Source organism: Zalophus californianus, chromosome 14, assembly GCF_009762305.2.
Source record: "Zalophus californianus isolate mZalCal1 chromosome 14, mZalCal1.pri.v2, whole genome shotgun sequence".
Taxonomy (NCBI): Eukaryota; Metazoa; Chordata; class Mammalia; order Carnivora; family Otariidae; genus Zalophus; species Zalophus californianus.
In genome coordinates this window covers 12,073,138-12,095,982 of record NC_045608.1, presented here as the reverse complement: position 1 = coordinate 12,095,982, position 22,845 = coordinate 12,073,138, and the positions used below count along the sequence as shown (strand labels likewise).

At 47.8% G+C, this 22,845-nt stretch overlaps 1 long non-coding RNA gene across 9 annotated transcripts in view; it reads right to left on the bottom strand.

Annotated features, from left to right (window-relative positions):
* The window catches only part of LOC113912270, a 236,479-nt gene extending 216,014 nt beyond the window's left edge, over positions 1-20,465 (bottom strand). For 8 of the 9 annotated variants that reach the window (XR_003516774.1, XR_003516772.1, XR_003516770.1 and 5 more), the window contains exons 1-3: positions 20,196-20,465; positions 9,027-9,083; positions 4,398-4,540 (exon numbers count right to left, since the gene is read on the bottom strand). This is a non-coding gene — a long non-coding RNA (uncharacterized LOC113912270). Of the gene's footprint in view, positions 1-4,397; positions 4,541-9,026; positions 9,084-9,369; positions 9,778-20,195 lie in introns of those variants that run through there. The other variant, XR_003516773.2, reaches the window with a different exon arrangement.
* Between the last annotated feature and the right edge of the window lie 2,380 nt (positions 20,466-22,845).

Sequence of the window (22,845 nt, the reverse complement as noted above, 5' to 3'; positions counted from 1 at the left end):
GCATTACCCATCCCCAATAAATCTCTTGGATTTCTCACTCCCTCCTAGCATCAGTTTCCCCTGTAAGACTCAAAGGGTACAAGCAGGGTGCTCATCCAATTGAGTTTGATTACACAAGAAAATATAAAGCTTTGGTTGAGAAAAGAGAAGAACCAAAGGACTTTGTCTTGTCCAGATCCTGGGTTTATACTGGGTAGAGTCAGATGTCGTATGTCTCCTAAAATAATCATCTGTGTTAGGTCTGGGTGTTGACATTGCTCTCAAGCTGCCCCCTCCATTCACATCCATACGATTACATTGGGATAAAGAAGACTCCAGGAAAAGAAGGAGAAAGGCTCTGGAACAATCGCTGTTGGTGGCCTCACCGGCATCCACTTTCCCATCTTTCTTCCTAATAGAATCTCAAAGTTGTCCATGTGTCCATCCCTCCTCCACACAGCCTGGGTTCCTCAAGGGATGTCAACTCCCAGCTCCAGCACTCAACCCAATTAATCTAAAATTAACTTGATTTTACTCTGAGTGATTGCTGCAGGAATGGTCATTTGATTTATTCTGGACAATGAGATGCAAAAAGATGTTTGCTGGGGGGCGGATAGGAGGGGACTATTAAAGTTCTTTGATCTTCTAGCAGAGCGTCCAGAAGCAGCCCACTCTCTTATTCCTCTGAGTAAGATCATGTGTAGACAACAGACCTGGGGCCACCGCCATACGGTGGCTGAGAAAAATGCTGGTTTGTGAAGTAGAGCCCAACGAAGCAGCTCAGAAAAGTAAAACCAGAGAAACTGTATGGAGTCAGTTCTGAGTCACCCTGCCTCTGGCTTCCAAGTACACCTGTCAATGCATTTCCTTAAGTGTAAGCCAGTCCCCATTGACTTTTCTATATGCATCTCACAACCTAACTGATAGAGACCTGTTTTCTTCCCCTACGAAGTTGCAAAGGTAGTCAAAGTATGTTCTCCCAGGCTAGGGTGTGCTTTAGCAAGGTCAAGGGGCAGGAAAATGCAACAGGGTCCAAAAGGAGAATGTGTCGTGGGGGGCCTGTCATAGGGAAAGTGGGAGGGGGCCAGGCCAGTTGCCCCAGACTCAACCGGATGCCGAGGTCAGTGGGAGGAAGCACTCTGGGGACGTGAGCTGTTGCATCTGGAAACCTCTAATCTAGGGCACGACCTAAGGAAATCCCTCTCATGGGTTCTCTCACATGAGAACTCAAAGAACTATACGACTGGTTGCCCCAGGACTTCTGCGGTGGATGCCTTTAACTTGGTATGCCCCCGAAGGAAGACAAGCCTCCCCTCTCTCCCTGAAGAACTCAACCCTCCACATCAGGCTCCACCAGGAGACACCAGGATGAAGCTCCAGGGAGACCAGCAGGCAGAGCTGTGGGATGGAGAGGTGAGGACCAGGGCCATTCCAGCTTAGGTGTCCTCTCGTGTTCTGCCTGCAAACGGCAAGAAGTAAGAGATGGAGAGAAGGCAGCTCTGGGATTCTTAAGAGTATTTGTGGAGAGGATCCTCAAGCAGGGGCATCAGGCTGATGGGAGCTGTTCTTCAGGAGACAATGGCTAGCAACCAACCTCCAAAGCTCGCTGGCCTCAACTATCACCAAAAGATTTCTTTCTCGCATTGCATGTCCATTGTGGGTTGGTTAATTGAAGGATCTGAGAGCAAAATTAAGGCAATGGATGCTATGCAGGCAATTCTCAGTATCAGCCATATTTGCAGCTGACACTATTTGCTCAGGATAAATGAAAGCACGCTTCGCATTACTCTCACCCTGTCTTCCCAACCCCCAGATACGTAAGGGCATTTCTGTTATAACATGAAGTGGGTCTAACCCTAGAATCTGGCTTTCCTCCAGGTACTGGTTGTTGTAGAAACTCATCATGGACCTTAGTCTCCCCCCACCCCCCACCCCCGGTCCACCTTTAATGTGTCCAACTAGGAGAAATGACATCAATGAAGTAGATGAGAAGAGCCTGAGATCTGGAGACCCTTAGATCTGGGGTCAAGCCCGGTTCTCTTGCTCACGAGCGAGGAGTCTCTGACCATGGGGTGGTCTTACCTCGCCGTCCCCCCAATGGCTCACCTGGGAAAAAAAGGGATGACTCGCAATACCACATGGATTGTTGCAAGACCAGAATGAGATAATAATTATCAAGTCCTCACTGCACAACCTGGCTCATGGAAAACGTTCATGCCAAAAGATTCCCGTGTTCCTCGGAGACTGCCATTTATTTACTGAATGCCTCCATGTTCCCACCTCCCATCTGAGAATAGTCATGTAGACCTCTCTCTCCAGCGGAGCAAGTCTGAGAAAGCTCTAAGAACACTGTCCACTTCTGGAGGTGTCCAGAGGGGTGGGTGTCTGTATCCATTGCTCCAGGCTGTGAGCCTGGGGTGAATGAATGAATGACTGGCCATGTGACCCTTTTTCAAGCCATGAAACAGCCCCCAGTTGTCCAACAACAGCCTAGCAATTAGGGATCTTTGGAAGTCCTGCTTCTAGCAAAATCTGCATCTTAGCCATGAGGAAAAAAGGCCTGGGAATTATTAGGGAGTATCTTGTTTGTTTTGCAAATGAAATTCAGAGTGTAGGAAGCTCCCTACAGCCAGCAGGGTGGGGTAGGGGTGGGGGCTCAGAATTAACCCCTTCTGTACCTCGGCAGCCAGCCTTGCTCTTTAGAATTATATCCCGGGGGGGGGGGGGGTTGTGCCCCAAGCAGCGGGAGGACCCTGAGGCTGAAGACCTGAACATGCCTCTAAGTAGCTCTGAGGCCTTCAGAAAAAAAAATCCCTTAATCTCTCCATACGTTAGTTTCTCAGTAGATCAAGCCACTTATGCTCCAAGCACCTGTGAGTTCCTGCATCCCAGCACCCAAATCAGTTGGAGCCTGGGGAGGAATGTCATCCAGCTCAGAGTGAGGGTGAGGGTAGCCGCTGTTTATTGTGTCTGTACTATAGCAAGAGGTTCTCCCTCTCTGTCTACTAATAATCATAATATCAATGTTAATAGTATCAGCTCTTCGTTGAATGTACGCTATGTGCCAGGCACTGTTTCAAAATTCTACCTGGATTCCATTTTAATTCTCCCCATAACTCTGTGATGTAGTTGCTAATATTTTTCCCATTTTACTGATGAGAAAACTGAGGCACAGAGAGGTAAGTAAGTTACCCAATGCGTCATGGCCTATAAGTGGTTGAGCTGGGATTTGAACCTCGGAGTTTGACACAGGATACTTTAGTCCCTACCTCTTGGGTTCCCATGGGCTGTTCTCCTAGGACCGCCTGGGTCTGTTTAGAAGTGCTGCAAGGTGAGTTGCTTTGAGGGAGAGGGAGAAACAGGGCAAAAGGCACAGGGCCGGTCTGAGAAGGCTCAGCATCCAAACCCCAGCTCCAGCCCTAACCATCCCTGGGACTTCCAAGTCCTGCCACTCTTAGGTCTTGGGTCTCAGTTTCCCCATCTGAGAGTTGAGGCGCTCACCCCTGGGACCATCCAGGGATGTTCCTATTCTGATTGGTGGGTGGGGGAATTTTAAACTGAAACTCAGAAAAGGGCTTTAAAGAATATGTAAACTCCAAGAAATTGTATGAAAAATGTGTTGTGTGGGCCCTCAGTTCATGGGGGTAAGGAATTCATAGTTCACAACATTTCTTAAAAGGGACCCTCCAGGAATCTACAATATGCCCGTGCCAGCAATGAAGACACTCAACAGCTAACAAATCTGAAGGAGTTCACTCCTGTGATCCTGATGTCGGGGTCTTTGATGGTGTCCAACATCCGGTTGTTGGGGGCATAGGGAAGATAAAAAGCCAAATAACTGGCTTCATCCAATTGTCTCCCAATATCCAGGAACTTCCAGAATAGAGAGAAATAACCTGGCACCCACAGGCTCAAAGTCTCTCCCTGCACACAGCCTCTGTCTTTCTTTCCCCAAGGAGGAATGTCTCTCTTGCATTCACTCCCTTCAGAGAAAGCCAGAAACATGTTGTCACCTGCAAGGATTTGCAAGAGGACCCAGCAGAGAAATGTCAGTTGGATGAGGTGCCTGAATGTAGAACCTGCAGAAACAGCCAAGGCCCAGAACGTCTTCACCCAAATAAACGCTGTGTGTCTGTGCGCGGGTGCGCACGCGCGTGCGTGTGTGTTTGCGTGCGTGTATGTTCGGGTGTCTGCATATTTGTGTATGGGTGAGGGTACGCAGACATTTGCAAGAGGCGGGAAAGCAGTAGGCTGCTGTGGTGAAAACACCAGAAGGAGAGCCGGCCAGATGTGGACGGGAATCCCAGCTCCTCCGCCTTATCAGCTCTGCTGTTTGGACAAGCTCCTAACCTCTCTGAGCCTCAGTTTCCTCCCCTGTAAAATTCCAGCAATTTCACAGTGCCACTGTGAGGACTTACACAATAACTCATGTACTGAAGAATTCACGGGCTGCAGCTGCCCTGTAAATAGTAGGAGCTCAACTCAACATATGGGAGTCCAGACGCCTGGGTGACCTTGGACAATTCTTTTTTTGTTCTTTTGTGAGCCTTGGTTTCTCCATCTGTAAAACAGAAGCAGGGTGGCAGAGGAGGTTGATTCTTGAAGTCTTCTTTTAATTCTGGGTTGTTGGTTTTTTTTTTTTTCCCCTCCAAACAAAAACGCATGCAACTGTTAGAAATAGCATCTCGAGTTCAAGGAGAGACAAGAGCCAATAGACTAGAATCTGCCTTAGCCACCCTCTTCCTGGTAAACCTCACATGCGCATGCGCGGGGCTCCTGTGACCAGCGGGTACCCAGCAAGCCACACCTGCACTTCCCAAGGACCCCTCTGCCTGTGCAGCAACCCACCACATCTGCATGTCTTACATATTTACCCGATATTTTTCCCAACTCAGTCACCTAGTTTTGGCTCAAATTTCAGTTCAATCCAAGAGGAAGTTTTGTGTCACTATCCTAAAGAAAAGACCAGTATCTATATTCATCAATAGACTATCACATGGGTCAGACATGCAATGAACACTGGGTAGAGCTGCCCAGTAAAGGTTCTGAGCCTGAGGACTGACCTCACTCTTCCTTAAAAAAAAAAAAAAGAAAAAAAAAAGAGGATCAGCAAATGGCAAGAAGGTGCTGAAGGCATGCTAGCACGAGCTGGGGTTTTTCTCCTTGTGCTGGGCAGGACCGGGAAGGAAGGGAAGGAGCATATATCCGAGCAATTTCTCGAGTTGTGCGGGTCCAGCCAGGTAGGCATCCCTGGGCTCCGTTGTCGGTCACTGCAGTGGGTTTAACGGTGTCCCCCCAAAAGAGGTGTCCAAGTCCTAACCCCATACCTGTGACTGTGACCTGATGTAAATCTGAAATCGGATCTTTGCAGATGGAAGAATCCCAGAATGAGACCACCCTCAATCCCATGACAAGTGTCTGTAGAAGAGAGAGATTTGATACATACAAGGGAGTCCCAAGTGAAAACAGAGATGGACCAAGAATGACACAGCTACAAGCCAAGGACGCCTGGGACCACCAACGCTGGAAGAGGCAACTCTTCCCAAGAGCCTTTGTGGGACGCCTCAGTTTCAGATTTCTGACCTCCGGAACCACGCCGGAATCCAACTCTGTCGTTCCTAGCCACCTGGTTTATGGGGACTGGTAGTGGCAGCCCAGGGAAACTAATATAATCATTTATTGCGTCCGTTCCCCGTGTGACATCTGTCAGCATGACCTCACGAGCCTTTTCTCCTCTCCCCTTGACCAGGAATTGCCATTTCAGACGGACTCTTTGCTCGCGCGGACGTGTCCTTGGTTTGCACCGGAGGGCCAGCCTGGGCAAAGATTGGTGCGAAGGCCTGGCAGGAGGACGGGCCAGTGTCCTCTGGACTCACAGCCTTGGCATCCAACCCTCCCCACTTTCCACCCCTGTCTCCCAGTCCTACCTGAAAGACACAAAGTAAAAGGAAGGATGAGCCTCCATGTTGGTGAACCAAAGTGTAACTTTTGGTTGCTATTTTTTTTTTAATCATGAATAAACCCTGTTTTGTGATTTTAAAAAGGGCCGGCGTGGCGGGGGCGGGGACTATAATTCCAGACCGAATCAATGGTTGGAACTTTCCTGCTTAATGTGAGCCAGATTCCTGCCTCCTGTCTTCTCTCCCTCTCCTCCCGCTCTCCTTTTCTTTCTTGTACCAAAAGCTGTCTGCTAAACTTCTAAAACACCCTTTGCCTTTTTGACCCTTCAACTTGTCTTGAACTTCAGAAAAAATTGGGGAAAATGGCACTGAGTGAACTATATATAAGTCCTGGGCGTGTGGGGAGGAGGGGGGAGGGGGCCACGCGGGGGAGGAGTCTCACCATGAACTTGGGCCTCAGATATTCGCTTGGAAAGAAAAAAGAAAAAAAAAAAACCTCTTCTGTTAATGGAATTAGTAAATATTTGTTGCTCGTTCTAGGCCGGTGCCCCAGGGGGATATCTGGAGGAAGGAAAAAAGGAGGGCAAATACAAATAAAAGACAAGCTACTTTTCTGCTCCTTTCCCCTCTGCAAAGACACTAAACAGACAAGTCGGAGGATTAGAATGAGGCCTTGTGTGGCTGCTCGGAGCAGGAAGCTGCGAGGGGCTTTGCGGCGGGGAGGGGGCCCTGGTGGGGAAGAAGCAGACCTGCTATCCGGTAATGGGAACGCCATTCCTACTTAATGAAATGATTGCTGGCGGAGTTCCTGAGTTATGGCGCAGCCTGCACAGTCTCTGGCTGGCTTCCTGGAGCCCCGAGACCCCGGGCGGGGGTCCGGCCTGAGACAGGGTGAGAGGTGGCAGAGCAGCCCAGAGAAATGCAGCAGCGGGGAGAGAGATTGAGAGTGCAGAGGGGAGCACAGGTGTGGGCAGGGAGGACGAAGATGCTGGAGGGACGGAGGCAGAGGGAAGCAGGCGGTGAGCGGATGGAGGCTGCCCCAGGAGGAGGCGGGCCAGAGTCGCTATAGGGTTCAAAGAAGTGGTGGGAAGGGGGACAGCCATCCAAATGAGAGTCAGAGAGGTGGTAGCATGGGGATGAGGCTAACAAGCGGATGGTGGAGAGACTGGGACATAGATGGAGCCAGAGATGGAAAGAAGGATAAGAAGTGGGCATGTGGAGACACTGACAAAGATGGAATGAGGCGGAAACCCTAGCCATTAGAAGCAGGACAGAAGGAGGAACCAGCCAGTGGGAGACACACACCTGGGCACAGGGTCTGAGACAGAGAAACAGAAGGGGACAGAAAAGTAGACAAAGAAGCATGAAGGTAGAGAGAAGGGGGCATCTCTGTGCAGGTGGGGAGTGGGGTTTCCAAGAGCACAACAAACATCACCCTGATGCAGAGTGAGGCCCGGCAGACACCGATTATAAAATAAAGACCGTATCTGAAACAGCCAGATAAAGAAGGGAAAGGACCCAATGTCCTTCAACATCATGGCAACAACTCTCAGACTCCCCCAACTTTTAAGTTTGGGGATCAGTGCACAGGTGGAACATTTTCATCACCCCTATTTGGTTTCTGGCCACCCAACCATGCTCCAGGGAAGATTTATGACACCCACTTTTTTTTTCAGTTGAAGAATCTGAGAATCAGGGAGATGAAATTACGTACAAGGTAATACACAGAGAGAAGGGGAGATGGGGGTGGGGGGAACTCTAGGCTGGCTTGTACAAAAACAGTATGAATGCTGGAAAAGAGAAAAGGTTGGAGGCTATGTGTTCTGAGAGCTTCACTTTGTTCAAGAGGAGGCCAGATGCATTATTATATTGATTACAGTGATTAATCATATGCAGAAGAAGAATTTAACATACACTTTTAAATAATAGGAACAAAACATACAGCTTCTAAACAAGGTGAGGAGGGGCACCTGGGTGGCTCAGTTGGTTAAGCAACTGACTCTTGGTTTCAGCTCAGGTCATGATCTCATGATCTCAGGGTAGTGAGATCCAGCCCCACATCAGGCTCCCCACTTAGCGGGGAGTCTACTGAAGATTCTCTCTCTCCCTCTGTCCCTTCTCCTCCACCAACATGCTCTCTCTCTCATGCAAAGGAATAAATAAATCTTTAAAATAAATAAATGAACAAGGAGAGGAGAAAAGGTGGATGGAGAAGAGGTAAAGAAAATCCCCACTCTAATACAAAAGAGAAAAAGAAAGAAAAGAAACAGAGGCAAAAAGAAAAAAATACATTAAAATAAGTAGACAGCTTAGAATCAGATAATAGAGATAAATCTGAACTAATCTGTAATCACATTAATCGTAATGGGATTAAACTGTTCAGTTAAAAGACAGGGACCTTGGGAATGGATTATTAAAAAAAAAACAGCTGTGTGCTTTTTCTGAGGCACACATACATGAACAGAGAAGTAGAATACTAAACACTAAAAAAAGATATTCTAAGCAAACACTAACAAAAAGAAAGTTGATGTGGTAACATGGATATTAGACAAAAGGGAGTTTTGGACAAGCTGGCTCCCTCTGGCACACAGCCATGGGCTTCCACTGTCCACACTGTTTCACTGTTCCTGTTTCTTGCTTTTATTAATAGGGTAAGAACCAAACCTCTTGGAAAAGGTAATTGTTTGTGGGTTCTTTCAACGTGTTCAACCAAGAGCCAAGGAATTGCCCAACTGTGACCTTTCACCCCCATACTCCTCACTGTGCCCAAGGTGGAGTAGATAAACCTTTGCAGGCAGGGGTGAGTTGGGGAAGGCTCATAAAAGAGATAGCCTCTCCTGCTCCCATTCTCAGTCACATCATACAGGATATGGCCCTCAATGGCCTTGCACGAGGGTCTCCCTTGGCCTGAAAGACCGTCCTTGCTCCCCACTTGCCACTGGTCTTTGCTCTTTCTATGGCCCATCTTGTCCAACAAGAAGGCCAGAAAGCCACCTGGGAGAAGCTCTCACCCCTCTGGTTTGTAGACAAGGTCCACAGGATCCAGGAGGTTGCCCGAAGGTGTCTCAGCAAAGCAAGGGTTGGCTCCCTTAGCATGACTTTAACTCCCTCCCCTCCACTCTGCATCAACACAACGATCCCACTTACTTCTCGCTTAGGTTTCAGGCTTTCTGGCTGGTCTCAGCAGAAGAATGAGTCCGAAGGCTGAAAAACAGAATCCCATAACCTTTAACTTCAATCTGGTCCAACGCCCTCATTTCACAGAATGGATCACCAACATCCAGACAGAGGAAGGGATGTCGTGTCTTGCAACCACATCTCATCCCTGTCCCTTATGAAAGGCAAAATCCTGAACAAGTGACCCACTCTCTTTAAACCTCAGTTCCTCGTCTATAAAAAAGGGGAGAAGAGTAGATCTGTCTCCTATGGGGTTGTGGTGGGGATCAGTCAGATGAGTTAAGGCAAGAGTAGAGGCACTCACGAATGTTACCTGTGATGATGGTAGCAGTGGTGGTGGTGGTGGTGGGGATTATTAATTATTAGGCATTATTATTCTCGCTCAATCTAGGGCTCTTTCTCCTCTATCCAGCTGGCTCTGGAACATAATGTAACATGCCAGGACTCCAGCCAGAGATGGAGGATATGAAACACAACCCTCCCAGCAGCCTTATTCTCCAACTATGGCTACCCCATTAACAGCCGACCGATCTCAAGCTGGACCTTCTCCATCTCTGGGCAGCCAAGCCTCAGACCAGGGACTTAAAGAAGGAAATCTAGAAATCCTCTAGAAGGAAAGATTAAGACAAATTTCCTACAGATCAGTTGAAGGGGCTGAACTCTTTCTTGTCAGCTTATTTCCCCTCCCTGCCCAAGGTCTTTCTCCCAAGCCCAGACTTTCACTCTGATGTTAAGTCTCCTGTCCCATTATGAGGTGTCGCGATGGCATGAGAGGGTCCCACGGCCCACCCCACGCATGAGAGAAGGTGGGGCCAGGAGAGTGCCTTTGTTTATGAGGTGACAGTTGGCCAGTCTAGGGGGACCAAGCCTGAAACCCACTTGCTTGCCCAGGCCTTAGCCCTTGCCAAGAACAAATGACCACCTGGATCACCAACCCCAGGCTTCCAAAGTGGCCCCCACATCCCAGCAGCACAGGGCATGATTATGAGGTGGCAACAGAGGCTAGTTTTTTTAATTATATATTTGTTTCCAGGTGTATTCAAAAAGATCTATAACCAGCCCATTAAATCTTCCATTTAACAAATTTTATAGCCTGGACAAGGCGTTTTTAAGTTACAAATGTGAGCTGATTTACAAAACAAGTGTGTAATGATTTGGTCATTTGCCAATATGACAAATCTGGACATGTCTGGAAATTCCGTTTTCCTTTTACAGATGGAGAGACAGGCATACAGGGGAGGGAAGTCATGACCCAAGGTCACTGGGCAAGAACTGAGGCTAAAAGCCAGGTCTCCTAGGTGCAATGTGGGGTCCACCTGTCCTTATTCTGACTCCTGTGTGACCAGTTGTACTGACTGAAGAGCCAGGTCTCCAGAGAGGCATTGGGTGATCATGGAGTGTCTGAAATGCAGGGATTACTATCTGGACAGTATGTTTTAGCTTAGTGTTGTCTGCCATCAACAGATGAATCTACAGATCAAGGCTCTTATTGATCCTGTGCCCATGCAAGGGTGATCCATATAGTGACGGAGAGCAGGCCACGCTGCCTGGGTTCAAGTCCATGTTCCACCATTTTTCTAAGCTGTGCAAGGTGGGCAAGTCCCATTCACCCCGAGTCTCCTTTATTCTCCTCTGTGCAATGGACGTACATGCTGATTACTTCATTGGATTTTTAGTGAGGTTTAAATGAAACAAGCTCGAAAAGCCTAGCACCTTACTGATGCTCAATGTGAGCTGTTGGGACGGATGTGTATCTGGGATCTTTTCACAAGGGAAGAATGTTTCAGTTCACTCTTGCTGTGTAACAGACTAATTCAAAAGTTCAAGGCTAAAAACAACAATGATTTGTTGTATCTCCTAATGCTATGGGTCAAGAATCCAAGTGAGGCACAACTGGACCATTCTCCAGCTCCACGAGGTATTGGCTGGGGGCTCTCATTACTTTCGGCGGGTGGTCAGGCTGTTCTGGAAGGTCCAGGAAGACGTTCTCCTACATCTGGTTCCTTGAGGCTTCTCCACGCAGCTTCTCATTATCCACATGGTATCTCATCATCCAGTAGTAGCGTGAGTTTCTTTACAGCCCGATGGTGTGCTTTCAGAGGGAATGTTGAAACTGCCAGGCCTCTTAAAGCCTAAGCCCAGAGCTGGCAGAGCATCACTTCTGCTGCCTTCTTGTTGGCCAAGGCAAGCCATGAGCCCAGCCCAGATTCAAAGTTTGGCTGGAGCAGCTGGTGTGTTCAGAGATGAAGTCCTCCATGGTGGACATCTTTGGGGGCTACATACATACCATGGGGGTCTAGAGCTTTCCCATATATCCAAGCAGTCCACGCCACTGCCCCACCCCACCCCCAGGCTCCATTCATTCTAATAGTCCTGTGAGTTCCACCATAACAGCATGCCTGCTTCAATAGCTGGCTCTTCGAATGAGTTGTTTATTGCCTGGATAACTTGTCCTTAAAATCCTAATTCAGCCATGACTCTCTCCAGGAAGCCCTGCATGATCCCCTAGATTGGGATGATGCCCTTGTTATTTACTTCCCTAGCATCTGGTATACCTCTCCTTAAACTCATCACCCCATAAATAACTATAAATTCAATGTCCATTGTCCTTCCAGACATGGTCCCATGAGGGTGAGGACCCTATGAACCTTGTTCATCACATCATCCCCAGCTCCTGGCTCAGTATCTGCCACCTGGTAAGTACTCAGAAACTGGCCAAGTAAGTCCTGAGTCAGCAAGAGTCTTGGCACTTGGATTCCAGCCTCACCTTTGCCCCTTCCACCCTTTGTGACCTTGGTGTGGCAGGTTCCCTGGGAAGTGGAGGCTAGATTCAAGATTAATGAGTAGGACACTTACTGGGGATGGAAGAGAAGGAAAGGAATCAGGGTTGTGTGAAGGAAAAAGTTGAGCTGTGACACAGTTTCAACAAAGACCTCGGCCAACCCCACGGGAGTTCTGAAGATGGGATGATGCTTCTACTGCGGCCAAAGGGCTAGACCTTCATTCCCCTGCACTGCCAGTCTTGGGATGCTGGCTGTCCCTGGAAGGGGACATAATCATAAGCAAGGTGGACATCTTCAGCTGAGTGCAAGACCCAGATAGCTGGGAGCTAAAGACATTCAACTGGCAACACTCCTAGAAACAGTGGGGGGGGGGGGTGTCGCGAGGGGGACAAGACTTTCACTTCCGAAATGGACCTAAGTAGCACATCATACATTGTTGACACTTGGCCTTAATCTTTCTGTGCCTCCATTTTCTCATCAATGGAATGGAGATGGTGATATCCCCTTCGCAAACCCCAAGGAAAGACCTAAAATAAGTAATGGATGTCAAATGGCTTTGAAAATGTTCAAAGAACGGGACGCCTGGGTGGCTCAGTTGGTTAAGCGTCTGACTCTTGGTTTCGGCTCAGGTCATGATCTCAAGGTCTTGGGATTGAGCCCCGAGTGCAGAGTCTGCTTTAGATTCTTTCTCCCTCTCCCTCTGCCCCTCCCCACTCATGCTCTCTCTCTCTCTCAAATAAATAAAGTCTTAAAAAAGAAAACGTTCGAAGAAGAGGAGGATAAAAAGAAGGAAAACGTTGGCAGACATCCTGAAATATCAAGAAAAGGAGGACTCTGGTCCCTGCTCCCAGTTTGTCAAGAGTGAAACTTAATGGGACTCAGGTCACATCCACAGACAATTCAGATGGAAAGGTCTTGTCTTAAGCAAGTTCTCGACGCCATGAGCACCCAGTTCAGCTCTTTAGAGAAAGACTTGGATGAAGCCTGGGCAAGCCCTAACGCCACCCTCCATGGACCTCAGGGTCATTCTCCTTGTTTTTGGTGATTTCCTAAGGAGAAATTACAACCCAGCTTTATTTGGCCATTGCACCAATATTTACATCAATAAAGCACTGTCTGCCTAGGGAGTGGTGACTTTTGCTCCAGGCAGGAACGCCAGATCCTAGGTACATAATGAAAGGAACATGGACTGGGTAGAGGTTTATCTTGATGGGAAAGCCCCCCCCCCCCCAGTGTGGTCTTAGCAGCTTTTCGCATGTCCCCCACTGGCTGACAAATCACGGTGGAAGAACAGAGGCATAGGATCTCAGACCTACACATTGTTACTGTCGCTTCTCCTCCCAGGCAAATGATGCAACCAGGAGGTTTTGTTTGGGTATGTTTGTGGCAGGCATCAGATCCTTTAAGGAAACAAGCTGCAGCAATGATATTGTTCCCCAGTAACCAAGATGCCAGTGGCTGTTGGCACGGATGCTAGGACCACTCCCTGGCTTGTCTATCCTGGCGGCGAGGAGAGTGAACAGTTCAGCCTATGGGGCGGGCCTTGTGCAGAAGAGGTCAGGAAGAGGAAGGAGAGAGAACCACAGTTGGTCTGAAAGGATGACAAGAGTTCCCAGGCTCGACTCTTATGGATATTAGATTTTATTCATCACTTACTACACACCAGGCACTGAGAAAAGCGCCTTCAGTACTTTATCTTGTTTGATCCTCACGACCACCTTTTTCCCATGTGACTGATGATGGAACAGAGGCTCAGAGGGGGGAAGTGTCCTCCCCTACAACTGAGTGATTACGAAAGGATGTGAACCCAGGGCTCCAGCATAAGCTCTTGATTACCAGCTATGTTGGGTAGCCTGGCCAACGTGGTCGAACAGAATGAGTCCTAAAGTGAACTCAGCTTGATTTCATGTCTGTGTTACACAATGATAATATCCATATATCATGAGTAACACAGCTCTAGATGTTTCCTGTTCTATCTACTCCCTCTTTCTTCTCCCCCTTGCTCCCTTTCCATTTACTGAGGTCCTATATTATGTCAGACACTGTGGATGTCGAAAAACCTATACCATTGGTCCTATCCTCTGTCTCTTTGGGGAGACATTCTCTGAGGAAAGCCAGACACAAAAGCAAATTATTACAATGCCGAGGAGCACACAATGTCTCAGAGATCCAAAGAGAGTCCCACAGGAACACAGAGAGGGAGCTTACATGCCAGAAATGTTTCAGCAAGGGGAAGCCATGTAAACTTGGACTTCATGGATACACAGGAGCAAAGAAGGAGAGGGCAAAGCTGGAGGAAGACATTGTGTGTGCAAAGCTACATAAGAGAAACAAGCTTGGAGGCTGAGGAAACAGTGGGGTGGAGTGGAGGTCTAGAAGGAGAGTGAAAGGTGACAAGGCCACAGAGGAAGCTCATGATGACAGACCACGAACTCCGTGTTAAGTCTGATCATTTCCCAGAGCCCACCACTTATTCTAACTGGGTTGTTCCTGGGCTGTTATCTTCACAGGTCACTTTATTTACGCCCAAAGACTTCATCTAAATTCACAGGGCTTTTGGCTAAGATCTAGACACCTGCCCTTCATCCTCCTGAGCCGACCCATGGCTACTTCTACCCCAAGGTCCCGCCCGGGGCAGTAAGGAAAGGGTCTGGCAACAATAGCTCCTCTCTCCCGGGCTGAAATAAAAGACCACTCTGCAGGTACTCTCAGCTCTCAATTTCTCCAGCCACTCTCTCCAGCAGAGCCCCCGTCTCCATTAATACTATTACTTGGGATGACATTTCCTCTGACTGTCGTTGTCTCTTTTTTTTCCTCCTCCTTAATTCCCTAATTTGTCCTAATATGCCCATTGCCTGCGTATCAAGTCATCCGCGAAGCCGCCCCATTTCCAGGTTCCTTCCTCCCCATCAGCCAAGCCTCCGTCTCCCACAGAAATTACAGGGGAGGCAGCCGCAAGCCCGCAAGGGCAGGAAATAGAATTAGGGGACGTATTAATTGGGACATCAAGTCGGATTTCGTTCCAGGCACTTCCTTCCGTTAACCACTTTGAAGCTTCCCCTCCGTGGCTCTGTTTCTCATTAGATGGAGCTCTTAATGGTGAGGGGTGTTTATGCATGGTGCAAAGATGTCATGCCCTAACTTACAGACTGGCAGGCCCAGCGGATTCGTGAGGGCAAGGGGAGGAAATGGCCAGCCAAGGGGGCCAGGGTGGCAGAGGGTGGAAGGGACAGGGATGCTGAGAAAGGACTCCTTTTTAGTGACGCTTACAAAAAAAAAAAGAGAGAGAGAGAGAGAGAAATGTATTTCAGGCTGAAGAGAGAGATTCCATCAAAGTGCCATTATTTTAAACTTTCCCTTATGTGCAGTCTCCAGGGTCTGCAAGTTCATTTGCAAAGCGAGTTCCTTTCTCCTCCTTTTCTGTTGTAATTGTGCTTTTCCCAGACAGCCGTGGATTCACTGGCCGCTAGGACCCACAGTTGCCTCTGCCAACACCTAGGAAACCGGTCAAAATGAAAGTATTTGGCCTGATCCAGAGAAAGGTGCTGGGGCACCTTGTCCCTCCATGCCTCCCGAGCTCTCAGTTTTGACATCTCCACTGAGGGACCCTTACAAGCCCCCAGTCGCCCCAGAACTGCTCCACCCGAGCCGGCCACCCCACCTCTTTTGAGGTCCTCCCTCTTCAAAGGTGTGGTTGGCTTGTGCCTTTGTGGAATCCCCACTCAGAGGTGTTTTTGCCAACACTAATTCAAGGCTATGAGAAGAACTTATTTGTGGAAGGGTATTTGTTTTTCCACCGAGGCAGCCAAAACCACCAGCCTCCCTGGCCGGAGAGGAGAGGGAAGAGAAGAACCACTTGTTTCCCATGATCCCTAGTGGCAGTCCCACGAAACAAAGCACGGCAGGGCGACTCCAATCAGCTTTTCCTGAAACTCAACATGGGTGCCTTCTGTCCTGATCGCTGGGACAAGGCACCCCCAGAAAGCAAACTCCTGATGCCCTCACTCAAGGCTGAGGTCAGGCCCTTCCACTGCCCAGCAGCTGAACCAGCCAATACACACACCACAGCCTTACCCTGGACACCCTTCAGTCTTCTTGAGCAACCCGAAGCCAACATAAAGCAACTGAAAACCATGTTAAAAGCACAGAAGACAAACCTCAGCCCTGAATAGAAACCAAGTCAAATAACAGCTCCCCACCAACCAGCTTAGAGGGATGAGGGCAGAGGTGCTTTGTTTTTTTTCTTCCTTCCTTCTTCCGCTTCTATGCCCCCGCCCCCCTCCTCTTTAAATCCCAAGGGATGGGGGCGCCTGGGTGGTTCAGTCCTTAAGTGTCTGCCTTCGGCTCAGGTCATGATCTCAGCATCCTGGGATCCAGCCCCCCACTGGGCTCCCTGCTTGGTGGGAAGCCTGCTTCTCCCTCTCCCACTCCCCCTGCTTGGGTTCCCTCTCTCGCTGTGTCTCTCTCTGTCAAATAAATAAATACAATCTTTAAAATAAAATTTTAAAAAAATCTCAAGGGATGAGGAGGTGGGACCGGAACCAGGAAACAAGAGAGCTGCTGATGGGTCCAGCCATGCTCCCTGAAGGAAGACCACGAGGCCCGGAGGGTCTCCTCTCTGCGCATGCGCAGTGAAGACTGTCTGGGGCGTATGCACATAAATGAGTTTGTGCTACTTGAGGGACGGTGTTGGGGACTTGATACAGGTTCAGCGTTCTCTGGAGGGACTAGAAGAGTCTCAGAAATCCAGGGAGTTCTCCTTCAGATTGCTCTGTGTCTCCCTCACCTCTTTTTCTTCTGCTTCTTGGCGGAACCACCTCTTCCTCCTTCCTTACCCCCCAGGTGAGGGGAAAACGACCCCACAGGAGCCTGTTACAATCCGTGTAACTCGGACCGAGAGCCTCTCAGTCTCAGATCCAGTGCTGTCTTCCTGGAGAAGATACTGTGATTTGTCCCCTTGGGCTAGATGCCATTCCTGGTCCAGACGACTGTGGTCAGAAGGGAGGAGTTGCATTGTACCAAAGGCGGGTCCAGAGAAACCAGCCCTGTGAATTGTGGGAAGACAGTCAAGGGTGCCATTATCCACAAGAAGACACCCCGCAATCATCTCGCACATTCAAACTCATTTAATAGTATTTACTTAACGTTATTTCAACTTGGAAATCACCCTCCCTCCCGTCTTCATTTTATTGACTTATTCCTTTCTTGATATGTTCATCAATATTTATAGAGTATCTACTATGTGTCCACCCTTGTGTGTCCTTTTCCTTTCAGGCATTTTTTCCCATTTATTCAGTAACTATTTAGTCAATTAATATAAAAGCGCTTGAACTTTATGATGGGCAAGGCATACTGGCAAAGGACTAGTTACTTACAGCTTTCTCCTAGCAGAGCAATTCCAACCGTTGCTGTAAAAAAGAAACTTACTTTCTTGGGCAGTCCTCAGACCAGCATGCGAGGCTTGCACTCCCTCGATCCAGAATGAGCTGGCCAGAGAAAAGGAAACTGTTTCCGTGCTTGATCTGTCTCCTTGTGAAAGTCCAACTGGAAGCTTTCTGTGTTGTAACATGACAGGGTCAGCAGGGTGGCTCTGAGAATCCCTTCCTACTCTGGAGTTGAAGAATGTTAGACTGAGTCTATTCATCAGACTAATGGCAAAACCATGAGCCAACAAGAAGACAGACGCATCTCAGCGGATACAAGAGACTTGCAGCAACTAGTCAGCATGATCCCCGTGGAAATGAATTAAGAATTGAAGCCGAATAAATCCATAACGTCTTCTCACAGGAGGGGGCAATGGACATGATGCCTTCACCTCCTCGTTTCTTAAATATCTAGAGGATCTGACATTCAAAACTTACATCGAACAGGTGCTCCTCAAACATTAATTACCTAAGAGTCCTGATGGGTTTGTACCCTGACAGATCAAAACCAGACTCCCGGATGCAGAAAAACAGACCGACACCTTTTTTCTTCTGCAAGTGAGGGGAGTCAATGGGACAGAACTTCCAGAAAGTTATGATTGACCTGGAGTCTCTAGGCAACAGTTCCTCTGGCAAACATTTGTCGAGCGTTTATTAACACCAGCCACTATGCTAGGCGCACTCCGCGAGGACCAGAGAACCCCAGAACTAGTGCTTGGCCATTTATATTGGGTTTCAGAGTCCATAAATACGCCTTACAGTACAACGTCTAAAGGAAGCTGACGGAGGAGCAAAATCCATCCAAAAACTGTGCACATTAAAGAGGAAAAAAATTCCATGGAGCAATGGGATTTTCAGCTGTGCTGTAGGAAAAACGACTTCCTCTCTGTAGGGTTTCTTTTTTTCCATAAACCTAAAGTCATGGCAAAGTGACAGCGAGCCTCAGCCAACATGGCAGTGGATGCATTGGTGGTTGTTCCTTAAGGAACTTTTCACTTTTAACTCTTACCTGGCTTTGCTGTCCTGGAACCAGCAATGTTACTTTCCTTTTAAGGTCTCAGCAAATGAGCAGGGAGGGTATTCTATGCTCTCCAAAGCCTGGCAGTCTTTAAGTAGCTCCTGAGAGCCAACAGGGCAGGGACAAAGGAAGAATGAGAACAGTAGCCATAGTGGGCTGCAATTTTATTAGAAACCCTCATCACAATGATCATTTTTCTTTGCTTGAGATCTAACTTCATACAGTGTAGGATCCAAGCGGGTGGGACCTGTATTTGCCTTGTTTACGGATGTGTTCCCAGAGCTCGCCGACCTTACTGGCCCATAATAGATGCTCAGTAATTTTTCATTGCATGGATGGATCTCTGTACATTGGCCTGAGTTGAAGCTCCCAGAAAGATCAGGTATTATTGTCCCCGTTTCCCTAGTGACAAAAAAAAAAGTGATTTTTCTCCCCTGGTAGGTATTAATAGCCCATTTTACATGTCAGGAAAGTGAGGCCCAGAGAAGTGACATAACTTGCCAGGGGACACAGGGCTAAGAAGGAAAATGCAGGACTTGGCTTATAAGTGCTAGCCTATTTGCAGTAACTAGGATGGTAACTGCCACAAAGAAGAGACTCAGGAAATAATTTTTAATATGTTGAATAAATATAATTCCAGATCTGGGATTCAAGCCATGGATTGCTCCACTGTACTGCATTGCCCTCTGCCTCAGGTGCCACATCCCACACTGATTTTCACATCTCTGAATCTCAGTCTCAACCTGTGACACTTCTAAGAGGGAACTTGATTATGATTCCACCAAATTGAGAGGTGAGGCTGCCTATTATAGTGTGGTCACAAAGGGACTGATGACCCTCTCTCTATCAGGGGAAAACAGAAAACATGAGCTGGATGAGTACACATGGAAGTCAAGGGATATCTCCAGTATCTCCCAACCCCACGTAGACACATCCAGTGGTCCAAGCTCTTGGAAAACTATGGCAAATCCTTATATGCAAGGACACCGAGGATTGAGCCCTCTAAGAAATAAGGGTTTGGGTCACCTTGCCGGGCAAACAACCTCAAGCAGGGAATATGGAACAGGTAGTGCAGGAGTAAGAAAGATTATCCATAACGTTGCAAGTCGTTACAGAAACTGGTTCTATTTGTGTGTGTGTATCAGATATGTATTTATGTATTTTAAATAACATTGCTTCTCTTTCTTCTCCCTTTCACGCCTCCTATGGAATATGGCAGTGGTGAAATTTACCATTTCATAGGTCGCGGGATATTGAAATACAGTCATGAGAAAACAGAAGACTAAAAGTGATCCAGGAAGCGCACACTCCTGGTAAACGCATCCAGGGACAGATCCAGATTATTTCCCTTCAGGCAAGTTTGTGTCTGTTTGTACAGGGAGGTGTGGATGTTTAGATAGAGCGTATTTGAAAGTGTGTGAATGGACAAAGCTCAAGCAGGGTCAGTGAAGAGATGGACTGTATTAGGCATAGCATGTTTGTGACTGCTTGGCAGCCAGTGCTCCTTCCTGGATGCGGTCCGTCTGAGGCGAGTTTTCCTAGAAGCAGATCCTGACATGAGAGTTCTTGCACAAGTTATTGACTGAAGGTATATTCTCAACCAGTAATGGAGTGAGAGAAGCAAGGTAGGGAAGAAGAAACACAGCCAAGAGGTACTGCTTTCCAACGCAGCGGAGCCTCAGCCTGAGCCTGTGAGGAGCTCTGGAGTCAGTTCCTCTCTGAGAAAGACAGAAGGGCCTTCATACCCATGAACCAGTCCAGTGTTGGCATCGGGCCATACGGGGGCTGGGGAAGGACATAACTCCCAGGCACTGTAAACGTGCCTGCGACAGCCAGGTGGGTGGGACACTGTTTTAGTTACCAAGCACTCTTTCCAAAACTCAGCTACCAAAAGCAATAATAAACATTACTTCACCTCACAGTTTTTGTGGGTCAGTCATCTGGGAGCAGCTCAGTTGGGTGGTTCTGGCTCAGAGTCTCCTGTGAGGTTGTGGTTTCAACTGGCTGGGGCTGTGGTCTCATCTGAAGGCTAGGCTGGAGGATGTGCCTCCCAAGTGGGTCACTCACATGACCGGCAACATGATGCTGGCTGTTGGCAGGAAGCTTCAGTTTCTGCCCACGGGGGCCTCTCCATATGCCGCCTGAGTATTCTCAATACATGGCCATTACTTCCCCCAGAGCCAGTAAGCTGGGAAGTGGAGGAAAATGCATAAACACCTTTTATGACCTAACTCAGAGGCCAGACATGGTTTCCTCTGACATCATCTATAGGTCACACAGACTAGGTCTGACTCAATAGAGCAGGGACCAATCAAAGGTGCGAACACCAGTAGTGAAGATCATTGCTAACTGGGGATCATCGAGGAGCCTGGCCACCACAGGCATCACCAGACTCTGCTCCACATCCAGATTTTATTTTGAAGGATGATCTCTACCTTGTTGTGCATTGGCAGCAAAGTAGTTTCAGGTCTCTACCTTTCATCTCAGAAATCAAGAGATACAACCAGGAAAAAGTTATGTGATTTCGGTCCAGCCAATTGGATGTCCTCTCCCCAAACTTTGCTTCCTGAGCTTACTGGTTTGCTAGGGATTTCATAATGAGGTACCACAGGCTTTGGAGCCTAAACAACAGAAACTTATTTTCTCACACTTCTGGAAGTTGGAAGTCCCAAAATCAAGGCTTCCTCGGGGTTGGCTTCTCTCTCCTGAGCTTGCAGATGGTTGCCATCTTGCTCTGACCTCATGTGACTTTTTCTTTGTGTGTGTGTGTGTGTGTGTGTGCATGTGTGTGTGTGTGTGTGCATGTGTGTGTGTGTGTGTGTGTGTGTGTGTGTGTGTGTGTATTCCTGGTGTCTCTCTGTGTGTCCCAATTTCCTCATCTCATAAGGACACCAAGTCAGGTTGGACTAGGCCCCACCCTAGTGACTTCATTTTGACTGAACTGCCCCTTGAAAGGCCCTATCTCCCCATCCAATCATATTCTGAGGTATTGGAAGTTAGAGCTTCCACACATCAACTTTACAATTCAGCCCCTAACACTTATGGAATGATGCAATAAAAAAGATGCAGATAGCAGAGGTATGCTAACCTGAGTCTTCCTACGGCAACCCTGCGGCCATGGCCCCCACTCCCCCGCCTCCGACAGCTTCCATGCCTCATTCCCACCTTCTAAACCTAATTTGCAAAACCTCCTGCCAGTTCTGAGAGATCCAGACTTTGCATTGAATAAATTAACTTTTGCTTAAGCCAGTTGTCATTGGCTTGTGTTTCTTAACAATCAAGTCCCCTGACCAGTACAGTGCTTTTTCCATATTTTCTGGAATGAATAGATGTCTCTTTCATCCTCAGGTGGGGGCAGGGTGTGGAGAAAAGTCCTTTTTAGAGTACAAAAGTACTCAGGCTAAATTAAAAATCTTCCTAAGCACGTCTTTCTTCTTGCTTGAATAACATATTTCTCACCTCATCCAGACACAGACATACACAAATCCACTAAGTTAAAAAGAAGGGGGAAGGTGTAAGACCTGTGGGGTTTTGGCAGTGAGTCAAATCACCATTCAGGCAGTTGATTGTTACCCGATACTATGCTTTTGTGACCACTGGCAGAACACTGGCTCATGTGGATGGCTGGAGATAGAACATAAGATCCCTGAGCCACGAGAACAGACTCTCACTCCCCATGTCTACCTGTCTCTTGGAGATACTCTTAAGACCGAGGCCAAAAAATTCAGTCCACATTCTGTCAGACCCGAGCTCCAGTGCCATCCTAGTGCATAAGCATCTGCCATTCTGGGCCTTAAATATATTTTTTTTCATGCAACATGCCACGTAAACACAGCCAGCTACTTTTTCTGGTTCTCAATACAGAAAGAGATCTAACGATGGAAGCAAAATTGGATCTGGTGGGCTTATGCAGAGAGGAGAGACTGGCCTCTAACAAAGCTACGTCGTAAGGGAGAGTCAAGGATATGTTTTTCTACACACATGTGTCTTATGCCCTCGCTCTTCATGGAGTTAACCACCCATGTAAGAAGCAACCTTTCTATACATTGTTTTTCCTTCTTTTTCTTCCTTCCTTCCTTCCTTCCTTCCTTCCTTCCTCCCTCCCTCCCTTTCTTTCCTTTTCTTTCTTTCTTTCTTTCTTTCTTTCCTTCTTTCTTTCTTTTGCTTTCTTTCTTTCTCTCTTTCTCTCTTTCTTTCTCTCTCTCTTTCTTTGTTTTTTTTTTCCTGATCTTCCCCAAACTTGTAACATGACATTGCCAGGCCTTCAGAGACCACAGATCAAATGTAGCTTAAATGAATGTTGAGTCTCCCCTGCTCCTCCCCAGTTACCTTTTTTCCTTTCCTTTAGTAAGCTTGCAATGGACCCCAAGAGCCAGGTGATTCTGAACCTGATAAGGACACTTCTTGCCTGCTAGAATGACAGGCTGCAAAAGTTAAACACAGGGGGAAGTGAAGACAGACAATGAGGTTCGATTTAAAGCAAAAGAGAAAGAGACAGAGACAGAGAGTCAGAGAAGAGAGTGTGGGGTGGGGAGAGATATAAATATTCCAGAGCAACTGAAAAC